Source organism: Bos grunniens, chromosome 27 (assembly GCF_055505025.1).
Source record: "Bos grunniens cultivar Pamir isolate PY7600 chromosome 27, Bosgru_T2T1.0, whole genome shotgun sequence".
NCBI classification, from domain to species: Eukaryota; Metazoa; Chordata; class Mammalia; order Artiodactyla; family Bovidae; genus Bos; species Bos grunniens.
In genome coordinates, this window is record NC_141191.1 from 478854 (window position 1) to 495745 (window position 16892).

The 16892-nt window shown below is 40.8% G+C and overlaps 1 long non-coding RNA gene across 1 annotated transcript in view; it reads right to left on the reverse strand.

The window, feature by feature from the left end:
* LOC147343332 (uncharacterized) overlaps positions 1–16892 on the reverse strand; it is a 30918-nt gene that overhangs the window by 3895 nt on the left and 10131 nt on the right. The gene's annotated exons all lie outside the window — the stretch shown is intronic.

Here is a 16892-nt window from a genome sequence, read left to right on the forward strand (position 1 = left end):
ACCTCACTCCAGGCACTTAAAATGAACCCACAGTGGGTACAGGGGTTCATTCAACCTGCTGTGAACTCGCCCTCTTTACTTCGACCCTCGGCTGCCAGACGACTCTGCCCCGTGGGGACTGCATGGTGGAGGTTCAGGGGTGTCCCTGCCTCGAGCCGCGACAGCCAGCACCTCCCAGACCCCGCCTGAGTCTTCCACCCCTCTCCTGGCTCCACTCCCACCCTCGCGGTTCTCCACTCGCCAGGGCACAGGCCACTTGCTCCTGGCTCAGCCCGGCCCTCTGCTGTCATTTGAGGACCTCGGTCCCCAGGGTGCTTTGGGTCCTATATCCACCCATCTCAGCAATTACACACTCTGGGAGAGACAGGGTACAGTTTGGGGTCCTGCCCGCAGTTCACCCTGAACACGTTCTCTTTTTTTAGCTTTATCTACTGGAGTTCTCTGAGATGTGTTCTTAAAACATCAACTGTTGCTTTCAAAAAGACTGTAAGGTCACTGTGCTCAACTTTACGAATAAAATCTTCATTTTCCACCTTAAAGTGAAACTGGAGGGAAGACTAAAAGCAGTCATTTTTTCAAACTGAAAAAGAAAACCCACATGTGACCATGTCACAGAATACAGGTCACGTAACCCCTCCCTCCTCAGCCTTGGCCTCCACCACCAGCAGCCCGGCAATGCAAGGCCTGCCCTGGGCCGCCAGGGGCAAGGGCAGAGGGGAGACCGGCTCCTCTGTCTCCAGGCCGCGTGGGCCGCCTGCTCCACCTCCTTCCCAAGTTCACGTGGCACTGAAACAGCCCAGGCAAGCTGGGGACTCTGACCAGAAACACAGCCATGGGTACCAAGCAAGGACCCCTGGTTCTTGTTTTCCCTGGTATCAAATAAACTTGATCAAGACAATTATTGTGACTGTTACATGTGGCTTCAGATGACAGAAGACCCCCCCCCCCCAGGGTGTCTCCACTTCCAGTGACAGACGCAAGCATCTTGTAGGTCAGCCTACCAAGAGCTAGAAAAGCTAAATAAGGTTTAAAAGAGGTCCTTAGGCAGCCACAATCCAAGATTTCAAACAAAAGCGAAGCTCAGTGAGGGAGCTGGAGACTGAGAGGGCCGCTCGTTCCCTCGGGGCATCTGAGCAAAGCTGACTCTGTGAAGAAAAGGAAGGGGAAAAAGTCAAGCAGAGGGGGCTGGCTCACACAGCTCTGGAGGGTTCCTTGGGCTGTGGAGACAAAAAGTCAAGCACAGGCCTGACGAGTCAGTCCGGATTTCAGAAAACGTACCCAACACTCTGCCCAAACCGGCTGAGCGCTGACTATCAGTCACCTCCTGGTGCTCAGGAGAGACGGTGGGCTTCAGGACCTGCCGAGAACGTGGGGCCCTGGGAGGCACCTCAGGCTTCCAGACACTGGAGACGCTGGAAAGCTCCTCCCTGGGGTCGGGGGAGAAGGTGGGTGAAGGCTGCTGAGACTGAGCTTAAAAGGACCCCCAAGCCTCAAGTCCCTCAGGCCCTGAGTGAACAGACAGCTCTGTCCCCACTGGAGGTCTGCGTCAGAGGAAACTCTGGAGAAAGCAGCATCACTCAGAACCTCTAGGGTTTTCCAAACATAATGTCCAACATGCAACCAAAGAAGCAAAAGAGGGTGTAACAACAAACAGGACCAAGAGAAAAAGAACTGAACCAGATCCAGAGGTATGAGATATATATCAGCGTATCAGAGGTATGCTAGAGGTATCAGATGCAAATGTCACCTGTTCAAAAATATACTTGACAAAAGGAAAAATTTCTGAGAATCAAAACCAATCTAGAACTTTACAATAACAGTGACTGAATTTAAGAACTCAGTCTCTGGGCTTAACATCAGATTGGATGTAGCTGAAGAGACGATCAGTGAACTGAAGGACGGATCGGTTACAATATATATATAAGAGGGAAAAGGGATAGAATGTATTGAAGGAATCTGTTGTTAAACTATGTTGTTAAAAACTATAAATGGGGACCCTCGTGGTGGAGAAAAGACAGAAAGGGGAATAAGAAATGCCTCCAGGGGTTGAAACTAAAGAGCCTCTTAGTGAAAGTGAAAGTGAAAGGGGAGAGTGAAAAAGCTGGCATAAAACTCAACATTCAAAAAATGAAGATCATAGGATCCAGCCCCATCACTTCATGGCAAATAAATGGGGAAACAGTGGAAACAGTGACACACTTTATTTTCTTGGGCTCCGAAATTACTGCAGATAGTGAAATTAAAAGATGCTTGCTCCTCGGAAGGAAACCTATGACAAATCTAGACGGCATATTAAAAAGCAGAGACATTACTCTGCCAAACAAAGGTTCATCTAGTCAAAGCTATGGTTTTTCCAGTAGTCATGTATGGATGTGAGAGTTGGCCCATGAAGAAGGCTGAATGCCAAAGAATCAATGCTTCTGAACTAGGGAGTCAGAGAAGACTCTTGAAAGCCCCATGGACTACTAGGAGATCCAATCAGTCAGTCAATCCTAATGCAAATCAGTCCTGAATATTCGAAAGACTGATGCTGAAGCTCCAATACTTTGGCCACCTGATGCAAAGAGCTGACTCATTGGAAAAGAACCTGATGATGGGGAAGACTGAAGGCAGGAGGAGAAGGGGACGACAGAGGATGAGCTGGTTGGATGGCATCACCGACTCGATGGACATGAGCTTGAGCAAGCTCCAGGAGTTGGTGATGGACAGGGAAGCCTGGCGTGCTGCAGCCCATGGGGTTGCAACGGGTCAGACACAGAGCGACTGAACTGACTGACAGGGACAGTGGTAAGAGTTGGTTCAAGAATCAGACCATTGAGTCAAAAATGAAAACCACACATTGGTTTCAGCAGCTCTGCGGGTGCCTAAGGCAAGAAGCAAATGTTCAAGCACTCAGAGGAAAAAGGGTGTGGCTTTTAACGGCACAACAACACTGAGAGCTGACTTTCCAAGAACAAGGATGTCAGAAGATAATGGACTGGCATCTGTAAAATGCTGAAAAACAAATAACCACCAACCTGGAATTCTACATCCAACAAAAACTCTCTTCGAAAGTGAAAGCAAAATAGAGACTTTGAGGGCAAATGGAAATGAGACAACTCATCACCCACACACATGAACTAAAAAAAAATATTAAGGCAGTGCTTTGGGAAAAAGAAAAGTAGTCTCTGATGGAAATATAAAAAACAAGTAAAGACCAACAATGAGGTAACTGTGAGGGTAAATACTAACTCTACAAAACAATGATGTTAATGCCAAAAATATATCTAACCGTTTAAAGTGTGACAGTGACAAGGAGGAAACAGTCGTGTCAGGGAGGCAGTAAGAGTACTAAGTTAGACTTGAATGTAAAACACACGCTGTGTCTGCAAATGTACACCCAACAACCTGACAGAGGAGCACAGAACTAGAGAAACACTTCATACTTCTAAAAGAAGGCAAGAGCAAAGAACACAGACTAGGTGGGACAAACAGAAATCACACAGCAACATGGTGTCTACACACTGAAATATCAACATTATAAACAGAGCCAATACTCAAACTGATTCCAGTGAAAACTATACACTATTCAGAGGTACATGTTAAGATGGAAGGTCTTTTAGACAGGTGAAGGTAAAAGATACCCAAGCTAACACGGACAGAAAACTGACGTGGCAACATCACTGTCAAATAGTGTCTAAAGAAAGAAGCATTACTAGCAATAAAAAAGAACATCTCATACTGATACAAGTTCAGTCTAGCAAGAAGATGAGGATTCTAAACTTGAATGTACCTAATAACATAACCTCAAAATGTCAATACATAAAAACTGACAGAAATAGAAAAGGAGTAACAGCCGAGTTCATAATCCCAGTGGGAGACGTTAAAGACACATCTCTCCTGGAACTGGGCTCCCTGGTACGTAGTCACCTGCAACCATGAAGTACCTGAAATGTGGCTGGCTCTACAATGAGATGCGCTGCAAGCCTGAAACACATGCTGGATTTTAAAGACTTAGCATGAAAAAAAGAACGTGAACTATTGCATTAGGTTTTATCATGTTGATTACACACTGAAATGACAATATTTGGGGTGTGTTAAAATAAAATATATTACAGGTAATTTCACCTACTTCTGCTTTTACTCAACGTGGCTACTGGAATCTGAATTACATGAGTGACAAACCTGATGTAACTGATACACACGGAACACTGCATTCCCACTGATACATATTATTTTCAAGAGCCCAACGAACATATAACAAAAAGAACATGTACTGGGCTATTAGGAAAGCTCGAATTATTTCAAAAGACTGAAATAATGCAGAGTATACTTAGGGACTGCAATGGGCTGACAGTTTATGGGCCCTCAAACTTCACCCCGCACGTGGTGATGATCCTAGGAGGCAGGCACTCTGGGAGGGGTCAGGCCAGGAAGGAATGGGCTCCCGTGCTGCGAGGACAGGGAGAAGCAGCAGGCAGTCTAGGAACCAGGAAACATGACTCACCAGACGTGGCACCTGCTGATGATCTTGGGACTCCCCAGCCTCCAGGACTACAAGAAACAACTTTCTGTTGTTTATCAGCTAGTCTACGGGATTTACAACAGTAGCCGAAAAAGACAGGGCTCTTTGATAGTGAAAAAGACAGGGCTCTTTGATAGTGAAGGGCAGGGAAGCCTGGCGTGCTGCAGTTCATGGGTCACAAAGAGTCGGACACGACTTAACGAATGACCACCACCACCACCAGTTGATCTGAGTTAAGACTAAAACGGAACTCATGGCTTAGGCTATTTAGTCTGTTTCACACAGGCCAAAATGACTCGTATATTTTAAAGTATTTATCCAAAAGTGCCCCTTGATAGCATTTTACAGCCTGTACATAATAGGATGAATACTTTTAAAATAAATTTAATAGTCTATACTTCTAAAATATAATATTTCAAAATATTTTCCTATAAGAGACTTTGAATATTTTTTCAGTAACTCTCCCTCTTTCCCTCTATGACAGGCACTGAACAATGTTGAGGAAAAATCAGTTTGGTGCTAGGAAGTCACAGGCAGGATACTTACCAACTTTAAAGATTAGTAGCAGAAAAAAAAAAAAACAAAGATTAGTAGTATATACTATATATTCATAGAGAATTACTTGCTGTCATTAATGTTGGAAGAGCAACACATTCCCATTTCCTTATGGTCCTTTCATAAACAATGCTTCTCTAGTTTGTCTTTTAAACACATAAACAGTGCTTCTCTAGTTCTGTGCTCCTCTGTCAGGTCCTTCTGTTATTGTCTGGTGAAGGGGAAACACTGTTATCAGAAAATGAAACTAAAATTATAAGTTAGATATGATGTTATTGTTCTATTTTTGTATGTTTCTGAATCAAGATTAGATAAACAACAGATGGGCTGCCTTCTGTGGCTGAAAATAGAAATAATGGGTTGTTTGTTTTCTACACAAATAATTTTTGTTTTAATTCTACAAATGGCTCTAAGGTGAACTTGACGGTCTTGGCTAAGCTGCTTCTATTACGGTAACACATTTCTATTATTGAAACACAGGTTCTAGTATCAATATTCCTTGGGACATAGATAATTGGATTAGATGGATGAAAGAGAAAAAAATGAAGGGGGAAACTTTAGGAAAGGAAACATGTTCTTTTGAAAATCAATGTTTAAACGACAAAATGATGATTCTAATACAGAATATAAGAACAATTCTTTTTTAAACCTCAGGAATTATGTACTTGCCACAACAGAATAATGAAATTTTTCTTTGTGTATGGCATTCTAGTACGAGGCTTAACTTTATTTTCTCATTGAATCTTCACAGCCACCTATGAGGTAGATATTACTGTATTTAACATATTATTCCCTATATTTCCATGAGGAAACTGAGACTCAAAGTGTTACAGATGGGACTGTAAACCCCATGTTCTTAATAAATATGTTACATGTGAATGGCTTTCTAGAAATATCAACAAACTTTGAAATGTGTAACTCTTTCATAAAATGCTTTGAGCGTCTTAGAAGCCCCTAAATAAATAGGAAGATGTGGGAAAACAGAAATGAATATTCTCTGTAAAAACAAAAAATAATGCCTGAAGAGACATATAAAATACAAAATAATTATGTGTAATAATAAAATGATAAAGCAGGAGTCAGAGGAACACTAATGGGAGAGTGATCCAAGTTATTATTTGTATTAGAATACTGTAAGTCAAGAGTACATATCATAATTTCTGGGGTAAGCAATAAAAGAATGCACAACTAACTAGGTAATCAGAGAGAGAAATACAATAATACAAAAGAAGTCAAGACAGGAGAGAGAACAAGAAAAACAGTTTGGAAAAACTGAAATCGAATAATAAGATGGCAGATATTAACCCAAGTACATCACCAATTGCATTATATATAAATGAACTATCGACTACATAAGAGAGTAAGATTGCTGGACTAGGTACAAAAAAAATTTGCTGATAGGAATGTAAAATGAGGCAACCACTATGGAGAACAGTCTGGTGACTATTCAAGCAGTTAAACATAAAACTGCCACGTGATCCAGAATTCCACTCCTAGGAATATACCCCAAATAATTTTAAATCATGTCTAAGCAAAAATAATCCTGCTTATTTAACTTCTATGCAGAGTACATCATGTGAAATGCCAGACTGGACAAAACACAAGCCGGAATCAAGATTGCTGGGAGAAATATCAATAACCTCAGATGTGCAGGTGACACGACCCTTACGGCAGAAAGCAAAGAAGGACCAAAGAGCCTCTGCATGAAAAGTGAAAGAGGAGAGTGAAAAAGTGGGCTTACAACTCAACATTCAGAAAACTAAGATCACAGCATCCAGTCCCATCACTTCATGGCAAATAGACAGGAAAACAATGGAAACAGTGACAGACTATTTTGGGGGCCTCCAAAACCACTGCAGATGCTGACTGCATCCATGATATTAAAAGACACTTGCTCCTTGGAAGAAAAGTTATGGTCATCTTAGACGGCATATTAAAAAGCAGAGACATTACTTACCAACAAAGGTCCGTCTCATCAAAGCTGTAGTTTTTCCAGTAGTCATGTATGGATGTGAGAATTGAACTATAAAGAAAGCTGAGTGCCAAAGAATTGAGGCTTTTGAACTGTGGTGTTGAAGAAGACTCTTGAGAGTCCCTTCGACGACAAGGAGATCAAACCACTCTATCATAAAGGAAATCAGTCCTGAATATTCATTGGAAGGACTGATGCTGAAGCTGAAACTCCAATACTGTGGCCAACTGATGGGAAAAACTGATTCACTGGGAAAGACCTTGATGCTGGGAAAGATTGAAGACGGGACGAGAAGGGGATGACAGAGGATGAGATGGTTGGATGGCATCACCGACTAAATGGACAGAAGTTTGAGCAACCTCTGGCAGTTGGTGATGGACAGGGAGGCCTGGCATGCTACAGTCCATGGGGTCGTAGAGAGTTGGACACGGCTGAGCAACTGACCTGAACTGAAGCAAAAATGTGCATATGAATGTTCATAACAGAGCAGTGTTATTCATAATAACCATAAAGAGCAAAATAAAGCAAAAGCAAGCAAAGGAAAGGAAATAACAAAGAAGAGAAGTCAATGACACTGAAATCAGAAAACCAGTTTTTTTTAAAAAATCACACAACCCAAGAGCTGGTTCTTTGAAAACTTTAGTACAATTGATAAGGTTCTAGTACAAATGATTTAAGACAGAGAAACACAACTTTACCAATATCAAGAATGAAAAAGAGGGTATCACTAGAGACCGTACTGACATTAAAAATATAATAAGGAAGGAGTTCCCTAGTGGCCCAGTGGTTAAGAATCTGTCTGCCAATGCAGGGGACATGGGTTCAATCCCTGGTCCAGGAAATTCCCTCAAACTTCAGAGTGACATGCCCATGTGTCACAACTACTGAAGTCCACACACTCTGCAGCCCAGGCTCTGCAACAAGAGAAGCCACCACAATGAAAAGCCTAAAACAAAGAGTAGCCCCCACACTCTGCAACTAGGGAAAGACTGCACACAGCAATGAAAACCCAGCACAACCAAAACTAACTTTCACTTTCCAATAAAAATGTTAAAAATACCTAAGTAATAGTACAAACAACTCTATGCTTATAAACCAGACAATTTAGATGAAGTAGACCAATTCCTCAGACTGCCAAAACTCACCCAAGATGAAACTGATAATATGAACAGTCCTGTAACGATTCAACAAATTGAATTTGTAGTTTAAAATCTCCTGAACAAAGATGTTCAGGCCTGATGCTTTTATTGGTAAAATCTAACAATTTTAAAGGGATACCAATTCTACACAATCTCTTCCAGAAAACAGCAGAGAACTAATCCAAACCAATTCTATGAAGTCCGGATTACTTAATATTCAGTTCAGTTTAGTTGCTCAGTCGTGTCCAACTCTTTGAGACCCCGTGGATTGCAGCAAGCCAGGTATCCCTGTCCATCAGCAACTCCCAGGGTTTACTCAAACTCATGTCTATTGAGTTGCTGATGCCATCCAACTGTCTCATCCTCTGTGGTCCCCATCTCCTCCTGCCCCCCAATCCCTCCCAGCATCAGAGTCTTTTCAAATGAGTCAACTCTTCGCACGAGGTGGCCAAAGTATTGGAGTTACAGCTTTAGCATCATTCCTTCCAAAGAACACCCAGGACTGATCTCCTTTAGAATGGACTGGTTGCATCTCCTTGCAGTCCAAGGGACTCTCAAGAGTCTTCTCCAACAGCACAGTTCAAAAGCATCAATTCTTTGGCGCTCCAAAAATCAAGACACTGTGGTATTGGTGGTGAAATAGGCACAAAGATCAACAAGACAGAATAGACAACCCAAATATAAATCTATACAAGGACAGATAACTGATTTTTAAGGAAGAAGCAAAAGCAGTTCAATGGTGGAAGGATAGATAGCCTTCCCAACAAATGGTGCTTAAGCTATTGGATATTCACAGGCAAAAAAATGAAACTCACTTGATACAAATTAACTCAAAATTGATCATAGATTTAAATGTGAGACACATAAAGCTATAAAACTTCAGAGAATTTGCAGACCCACTGAAGAATTCTTAGAAACGACACCAAAATGCAGTCCCTAAAAGGAAAAAAACTTGGTAAACTGGACTTTGTTAAAATTTAAGACTTCTAGTCTCCTAGACTTTGTTAAAAGGCTGAAAAAGTAAGCTACAGACTAGAATAAACTATTTACAAACTATATTTCCAACAAAGGATTTGTATCTAGAATCTATAAAGAACTCTCAAAGCTCAAAAGTAAAAAGCAATTCAACTGAAAATGAACAATAGACATGAACAGACATTTTATCAAAGAAGATACATGAATGGCACATGAAGATGTTCAATATTATTAGTCATAAGGGAAATGCAAATTGAAATCATGTAAGATATCACATCATCTGAGAAAAGCTGAATAAAAAACAGTGAAAATACCAAACGGTGGTAAGAATGCTGAGAACATACGTCTCTCATACACTGCTGGTAGAATGTAAAATGGTAGAACTTCTATGGAAAATAGCTGAGTAGTTTCTTAAAAATTCAAATACATGCTTATCCTGCAACCCAGCAATCACACTCCTGGGCATTTATTTACATGAAAGGAAAATTTACGTCTGCACAGAAACCTGTACATGAATGTTCAGAGCGGCTTTACTTGCAATAGCAAAAAGCTGGAAACAACTCAGTATCCTTCAGTGGACGATTAAACAAACTGCAGAACATCTCTGTAACGGAATACTTCTCAGCAATTAAAAACAGTCACTACTGGTACATGAAGCAACTTGGATGGGTCTCAAGGTATTATGCTAAACGAAAAAAGTCAATCTCAAAAGATTATACACTGTATGAATCTATTTATATAACATTCTTGACAAAATTATAGGGACAGAGAACAAATTAGTGGTTGCCTGGGAACAGGAAAGAGTGGTAGGGAGAAAGGAAGCACAAGAAAGATGTGGTGATAAAAACAGTTCTGTATCATTTTGGGGTTTTGTTTTCTTTTTGCCACACTGGGGGTCTTGTGGGATCTCAGTTCCCCAACCAGGGATCTGAACTCGTGCCCCCTGCAGTGGAAGCACAGAATCCTAACCACTGGATTGCCAGGGAATTTCCACAGTATCTTAACCAAAGTGATGGCTCCATGAACTTATACATGTGATACAAATGCAAAGACAATAAAAATACATGGACATGTGCATATACAGACACAAAAATGAGTACATGTAAAAACGGGTGAAATATGATAACGGGCTAAAGAGTATACCTATGATAACTTTCCTTTTTTTTTTTTTTTAGATCACCTGTGCCTTTAAAACTTTTTATTTATTTATTTGGCTGTGCTGGGTCTTCACTGCTGAGTGCAGGCTTTCTCTAGCTGCAGTGAGTGGGGGCTACTCTCTAGTTGCAGTGTGCGGGCTTCTCATTGCAGCAGCTTCTCTTGTTGCAGAACACAGACTCTAGGGAATAGAGGCTTCAGTAGTTGTGGTACCTGGGCTCAGCTGTCCCGAAGCATGTGGGATCTTCCTGGATCAGGGATCAAACTGGTGCCCCCAGTATCAAACTGGCAGGAGGATTCTTAACCACTTGACCACTAGGGAAGTCCAAGGTCCCAGTTTCGATACTAATGGCTACATAAGATAGCAAAGGCACAGTTCCCCAGCCCCCCGCCCCCAGTGAAACTAGCTACAGTATATAGAATTTATACACTCCTTTAATTTCCTGAGCTGCTGCTGTTGCTAAGTTGCTTCAGTCGTGTCCAACCCTGTGCGACCCCATAGAGGGCAGCTCACCAGACTCCCCTGTCCCTGGGATTCTCCAGGCAAGAACACTGGAGTGGGTTGCCATTTCCTTCTCCAATGCATGAAAGTGAAAAGTGAAAGTGAAGTCGCTCAGTCGTGTCTGACTCTTGGCCAGCCCATGGCCTGCAGCCTACCAGGCTCCTCCATCCATGGGATTTTCCAGGCAAGAGTACTGGAGTGGGTTGCCATTGCCTTCTCCCTGTGAGTCTATAACTATTTTCAAGTTTAGGGATTCCCTGGTGGTCCAGTGGTTAAGAATCCACCTTGTAATGCAAGGGACACCAGTTCAATCCCTGGTCTGGGAAGATCCCACATGCCACAGGGCAACTGAGCCAGTGGGCCACAACTTGTGAGCCCGAGCTCTGGAGCCTGCAAGTTGCAACTATTAAGCCCACGCTCCATGACTACTGAAGCCTATGCACTTTCGAGCCTGTGCCCTGAAACAAGAGAAGCCCCTGCAACGGAGAAGCTCTTAAACCACAACTAGAGAAAGACTGTGCACAGCAACAAAGACCCAGTGCCACCAAAAAAAAAAAAAAAAAATTTCAAAGCTTAAAAATGCATTATATTCACATGCTGATGTATGTATAGACATCATACATACAAGCATATGTATGCCTTAAGTAAGTCTCAAACTTGCTTAGTCCTCAACTATACAATACCAACTAATCTGATATTGATATGTTACCATGTTAGTAAAACCTGCATTTGTGAGCCCCATCATGAATTATAAAACTGACTTGAATCACCATTTTGTGCTGTTTGCACTGAGTATAAGGCTTTAAGTGTATGCTTCTGTCACTCACTAGCTCTAAGTATCTTGTGCTGTGGCTCAGCTAGCATTGATGGACACTCACTACAGGCTGGGCAGTGCTGTAAGTGCTTCACACACCTAACTTAATCTTCTCAACAATCCCATAAGGCAGGTACTATCATTAGTCATACCATTTGATAATAAATGTGAAGAAAAGAAGACACAGAAAGCTAAGTAGCTCGCCGAAGATCACAGAGCTACAAAGACAGTCCCAAGAGTTCAACCTTGGCATTCTTGTCCAGAGCCCTTGAGCTTATTAACCAGTTTGTTCTCTGTAACCTCTCTAAATTTCAGCTTTTCCTCTATAAAATGGTGTTAATATATACAGAAGTATTAAGGAGATCAAACCAGTCCAGTCAATCCTAAAGGGAATCAACCCTGAATATTCACTGCAAGGACTGATGCTGAAGCTCCAATACTTTGGCCACCTGATGTGAAGAGCCGACTCACTAGAAAAGACCCTGATGCTGGGAAAGACTGAGGGCAGGAGGACAAGGAGATGACAGAGGATGAGATGACTGGATGGCATCACAGACTCAATGGAGATGAGTTTGAGCAAATTCCGGGAGATGGTGAAGGACAGGGAAGCCTGGCATGCTGCAGTCCATGGGGTTGCAAAGAGTAGGACACAACTTAGCGACCGAACAACAACAACATATACAAATAAGAATATATAAAATAGGATACAGCTCCTAGTAAATGACAGCTTAAAAACAGATTAGGAAAGAGTTACAAATTAATAAAGCTGCAGAAGGCCTATTTGATGGGCACCAGGAACCCTGCTCAATTCCCTGTGCGCAATCAACTACCAAGTGAAAAAGTCAATTGTCAACTGGAATGGTGTTTTTAAGAAGCAAAATAAAACATGCATTAAAATCTAAATCCCAATTCTGGGTGAAAGAAACCAGACATAAAAAAGTACATTCATATAAAACTCTAGAAAATGAACACACTAATCCACAATGACAGAAAGCAGATCAGTGGCTGTTTCTGCAGGGAGTCAACTCAGAGGGGTGGACTACAATGGGCACAGGGAAGCTTTTGCAGCGGAGTAGTGTCAGTTGCGTGGAGAATCCCAGGGACGGGGAAGCCTGGTGGGCTGCCGTCGATGGGGTTGCACAGAGTCGGACATGACTCAAGCGACCTAGCAGCAGCAGCAGCAGTGTTAGTCGCTCAGTAGTGTTGGACTCTGTGCGACCCCACGGACTGTGGCCCACCAGGCTCCTCTGTCCATGGGATTCTCCACGCAACAATACTGGAGTGGATTGCCATTCCCTTCTCCAGAGGATCTTCCCAATCCAGGAATCGAACCTGGGTCTCCTGCATTGCAGGCAGATTCTTTAGTGTCTGAGCCACAGGGAAGATCCCTAGGAAGCTTTTGAGGTGATGGAAATGTATGATATCTTGATAGTGATGATGGTTTCACAGATATATACTTCTGTCAAAACTCAAGCTGAACACTGTTCAATGGGTACAGTTAACTGTATACAAATCATACCTCAATACAATTATGTCAAAACAAAAAACATTAATATTTTTCAAATAAGCAAACTGCCCTGATTAGAACTCTTCACAATTTTTAACTTCATCAAAGTAAAAATTAAATGTTAGCCAGCATACTGCCAAGTTGAGAATATATATAAGGAACACAGACTATCAAAGCTCTATAAAGGAGGAGAAAAGACTCTTCAGCTGATAAAGTTTTTAGAAGATTCTTACTGAGTACTCCCCTAAGCAGCAGCACTTCTATTCACTAAATTAAGACCAGGGTATATGAAGTTTACAAACTCAAAAATAACTTTCTAATATTAAATTTCTGGTTCCTTCAACAAAGGTGCAAGACAGGGAACCTTCTAATTTTTGTTCAAATTCAAATCAACCAAGCCTTTGTGCTCCTATTCTCTTTCTTCTTTGAAATTTCCATTCCTGTTACCATAGGAACCTGCTAGCTGACAAGCCTTCAAGCATAGCAACAGCCCAAGCTTAGCAAGGAGTGTGAAAGGGGAACAGAGTCAAAGACCAAAATTTGACTCGTGAGATTCAGAATTCCAATCTCTGTCACTCTACAAAGGGTCTGAGAACCACAGAAACTGTATCCTACTGGGTTTGGGAATATTATGACTAAATTTACTAAATGTGAAATCAAATGTGGAATGGCCTTGAAAATTCAAAAAAGGTATTCATTCTATTTTAGATCCAAATTAGAGTAAGAAATTCTTTTAAACAATTTTTTAGAATAATTTTAAGTGACGTAAAATAAGACCTTTGAAAACGTTTTTGTAAGAATAAAATTCTAAAGAGAAAAGGTCCAGAACTTTAAGAATTACTTTATATAGAATATATAAAAAATTCTGTTTGTAAAATACCTTTAGTCCCATAGATTTGCTTTTCTTTTACAAATTTATTTTGTTAATGTCTTATGGCAGCATATTAAATACCTTCCAATATTAGTTCAGTGAGCTAGTTTGCAGAAATATGACTTTATCACAGGAGTATATTTATCTTAAGTCAAAGGGGAGCTCCTGGAGCAGCCCATAAAATCTGACTTTTCTTCAGGAAGTACTTTTAACATTTCAAGTATCATGAATGGTTGTGAATTATAGTCTGACTCAAAAGATAAAACTTTACAAACCAAATTCATCACAATTAATACTTTACAATAAGCATTTTAAGGCATTCTTTTAAAGTGATCTAAAATGCAAGATAATCAATTAAAATTTTAAAAGCTTATTTTTTCTTCAAGTCAGAAATCACTAAATGCAATTAATTCTCCACTACTTGTGTATTTTCCACACTTTTCGATTCAGAAGTTTCCTAATTCCTGGCTGCTTTCCCTATCACACAATAGGCTCTTCAATCCACTTCACCAGGCTGTTGTTTGCTTAGGGAAAACCACCGTAATAATACTAACCCAAATAGAAGATAATAAGTCAGTCTGCTGGATAATGCACGTATCCTAAAAATATAAGCCATGAGTTTAAAGAATAAATACAATCAAAGAAATTTCATTTCCTCAAACGCCTATCCACAAAATGTTAATCACGGGTACAAAGAGGTATTAAATTATAGTATCCTCTTAAAAACAAAACAACAGAAAACTCTGTCTTTCAAGGTCAATTCAAACATCATCTGCAACTGATCCTTTCCACACATGATCCTTTTCTTTCTCTTTGAATACTCTCAGCACTATATGCCTATTTATGGCATTTACCAAGTTCTTCCTTAAGTTTCAGTCATTCAGATAAAAACATATTTAATAAAAGCTACTAAGTCTTAGACACTGCAACTGGGAGCTAGACAAAAAAGGACAGCTGGGATTTTTAAAAATAAAGTTTCTGCACTAATTTTACTATTTTAAAAATACAATGTGTTTCTTACAAAAAAAAAAAAAAAAACCAGAAAACACAAACATTAAATGAAAAACACAGAAAACACAATAAACTGTGCTAATTCAAGAACAATCACTGTTGGTCTTGACAAAAATCTTTCCAGATCACTTACACTACATGAACATGAATACACTTCCTTTCTTCAACAAAAACAGGATGATACCATATATAGTATTTTACTATCTCTTCCTATTTTTTTCCTATTAATTAATGTATCAGATTTGGCTTCCCTGGTGGCTGAGTAGTAAAGAATCCACCTGCCAAGCAGGAGACTCTGGTTCAATCCCTGGCTCAGGGAGATTCCCTGGAGGAGGAAATGGCAAAGCCACTCCAGTATTCTTGCCTGGGAAATCCCACTGACAGAGAAGCCTGGAGGGATCCATCAAGTATAACCATTAGAATTTGACAGGCAAAGATGGAGATGAGATGATTATTTAGGCAGAAAGAGAATGAGAGGTCTAGAGATAAGAAAGCGGGTTTGTTTTAGTCCTTTACTTTACTATACTACTTACAAGTGTAAACACATACTGTTGAAAGCTTCAAGTCACTTTGACCTTTCCCTGCTCCAAAAAAAAAAAAAAAAAAAAACGGGCCAAGTAAAACACTGGTGTTCACAGAAAAGTGGTATCTCTGGTACTCCTGTCAGGACTACCATTACTAACCCCAACAAACTCACAGCTACTTACAATTCCAGGAGATCATGTGCTTGGGTACAGCTCTACAACCTCTACACGACTACCACCACCTCTTCTGGAATTCACAGTTTATGAAGTTCATTAACTCACTCAAACATTTATTTAGCAGTTACCTATGACTGGTTCCAAATAGGAAAAGGAGTTCGTCAAGGCTGTTTATTGTCACCCGGTTTATTTAACTTCTATGCAGAGTACATCATGAGAAACGCTGGCCTGGAAGACACACAAGCTGGACTCAAGATTGCCGGGAGAAATATCAATAACCTCAGATATGCAGATGACACCACCCTTATGGCAGAAAGTGAAGAGGAACTAAAAAGCCTCTTGATGAGAGTGAAAGAGGAGAGTGAAAAAGTTGGCTTAAAGCTCAACATTCAGAAAACGAAGATCATGGCATCCGGTCCCAACACTTCATGGGAAATAGATGGGGAAACAGTGTCAGACTTTATTTTTCTGGGCTCCAAAATCACTGCAGATGATGACTGCAGCCATGAAATTAAAAGACACTTACTCCTTGGAAGGAAAGTTATGACCAACCTAGATAGCATATTCAAAAGCAGAGACATTACTTTACCAACAAAGGTTCGTCCAGTCAAGGCTATGGTTTTTCCTGTGGTCATGTATGGATGTGAGAGTTGGACTGTGAAGAAAGCTGAGCGCTGAAGAATTGATGCTTTTGAACTGTGGTGTTGGAGAAGATTCTTCAGAGTCCCTTGGACTACAAGGAGATCCAACCAGTCCATTCTAAAGGAGATCAGCCTTGGGATTTCATTTTTTTTTTTTTTTTTTTTAGCACAGAAAGTTTTTTTTTTTTTTTTTTTTAATTCCAAAAATCATTTACTTTGTTGCAAGTATAGGAGTCGATGCACATTTTGCCATTTAAGAGGAAAGAATGTGTGGATATCTGAGGGAACATATTTGTGGCTTGTTTCCATGATATCTCAGAACTCCCTACCCTGCCTGCCTAAAGATCAGCCCTGGGATTTCTTTGGAAGGAATGATGCTAAAGCTGAAACTCCAGTACTTTGGCCACCTCATGCGAAGAGTTGACTCATTGGAAAAGACTGATGCTGGGAGGGATTGGGGGCAGGAGGAGAAGGGGATGACAGAGGATGAGATGGCTGGATGGCATCACCGATTCGATGGACATGAGTCTGAGTGAACTCTGGGA